This window comes from Rhinolophus ferrumequinum, chromosome X (genome assembly GCF_004115265.2).
Source record: "Rhinolophus ferrumequinum isolate MPI-CBG mRhiFer1 chromosome X, mRhiFer1_v1.p, whole genome shotgun sequence".
In the NCBI taxonomy this organism is placed as follows: Eukaryota; Metazoa; Chordata; class Mammalia; order Chiroptera; family Rhinolophidae; genus Rhinolophus; species Rhinolophus ferrumequinum.
In genome coordinates, this window is record NC_046284.1 from 108,824,909 (window position 1) to 108,827,140 (window position 2,232).

The following is a 2,232-nucleotide window of genomic DNA, read 5'->3' on the forward strand; positions in this document are numbered from 1 at the left end:
ACATGAAAGAAGACTTCCAGAACTGCTTCAGAAAGTGGCAAGCACAATGGGACACGTGTATTAGAAGTAAGAGGGCAGTATTTTGAGGGAGATTAATGACACTGTGTCTTTTACTGCAATTTTTTTTTTTATTTAAACATTTACTGTATTGTTTGGTCACACCTTGTATGCTAGGGATTCTCACCTGAACACTATTGATATTTTGGACTGGATAATTCTTTGTTGGTGGGAGAGGGGACTGTCTTATGTACTGTGGGATATTCAGCAGCATCCTCGGCCCCTCCCCACTAGATGCCAGTAGCATTCCCAGAGTTGTGACAACCCAAAATGTCTCGAAATTGCTAAGTGTCCCCTGGGGGACAAATTGGCCCCAGTTGAGAACCACTTCTTGATGAAGGTGATCTGTCTTTCCCCCCACAAGTCAACTGGAGCTATTCTGTCTAAAATCATCGGTAAAATTTCAGTTACCATATTAATGACACTTTCTTGAGCCTATTATTTTTATTTTATTTTATTGTCTTTAATTCTTGAGATTATTATGCTAAGTGAAAATAAGTTAGACAGAAAAAGTCTAGAACCATATTATTTCACTGATATGTGGGATATAAAACTGAAAGCAACAAAGGAACAAGAAAACAAATGAGGAAACAAAAACTCATAGACACAGACAATAGTTTAGTGGTTACCAGAGGGTAAGGCAGGAGGGGGGCGGTAGATGAGGGTAAACAGAATCTTGAGCCTCTTTTTTTTTAATTTACTAGGGTGACAATTGTTGGTTAAGTTACACAGATTTCAGGTGTACAAGTCTGTATTACATCACCTATAAATCCCATTGTGTATTCACCACCCAGAGTCAGTTCTCCTTCCATCACCATATATTTGATCCCCCTTACCCTCATCTCCTACCTCCTACCCCCCTTACCCTCTGGTAACCACTAAACTATTGTCTGTGTCTATCAGTTTTTGTTTCTTGAGCCTCTTAAATTGTAATGCTCCTGGTTTATCATCGAAGATATTTCTAAAAAGTTTCCATTTGTTGAAATCACCTGGGGGACTGTAATTCTAAAAGATAAATTTGGATAAGCCTGTGAATTGGGATCTTTCTGATAAAATAATGCTGTTTTTCTCCCCTTGGGGGAAGTAGCAAGAGTCACAATATAGTCAGGTTTTAAAATTGGGAATGTAAAATGTGCCCTAGATCAGAGATAACTTTATACACACCGGAACAATCTGTCCATAGAAATTTTTTACCTCTCTCCTTGTAAGTAAGCCAAACACTGTCTTCCTAACCAAGATGACATAGGCAATTCAAAAAATGATTAGCAGCCTGTGTTGATTTCCCATCACTGCTGTAACAAATTACCACAAAATTATTGACTTTGGACAACACAAATTTATTATCTTGCAGTCTGGACATCAGAGGTCTAACATCAGTCCCACTGAGCTAAATACAAGGTGTCAGTAGGCTTGGTCCTTTCTGGAGGTGCTGGGGGAGTATCCATTTCCTTGCCTTTTGCAGCTTCTAGAGGCTGCCTGCATTCCTTACTTAGCTCATGGCTCCTGACTCACAGTGGCATCACTCTAACTGGTGCTTGTATCATCACATCTTCTCTACCACTCTTAACTCTTTCGCCTCCCTTTTTAAGGCCCCTAATGGTCACATTGGATTCACCTGGAAAATCTAGTATGCTCCCTATTTCAAGATCCTTAACTTAGTCACATATGGAAAGTTCCTTTTTCCAGGTAAGGAAACATATTTGTATGTTCCAGGGATTAGGACATGGACATATTTGAGGGACCATTATTCAGTTTACCATAATGCCCCACTCCTCTGACTGGTCCTCATATACCAAGGGGAGAGAGACCCAATTCTAATGAATCAGCTTTGGGAAGTATGAACTCTTTATAAATAAATCTGCATTTGATGGACAAGAATGGTCATAAAAAGGATGGCCTGAAGAGCAAGGTGCTCCAGTCAGAGTATGGAGTTACTGCAGAACATATTTTCCTTCAAATGATGTTTTGAGTCTCAACTGAAACCCCAGAAATTTCCCCCTTAAGACAAGACAAGGAACCAATGTACTGGGGAGTTGGCACAGAAAAATTATAGTTCAAAATGGGTCAATAATATAAAATTTGTCACCATACACATTTGTCATGCTTTGTCACCCGAGGAGGGAGAACAGGAGAGGGACCATTGGGACCACTTCTTTGATTTTTTTGGTTATCCTT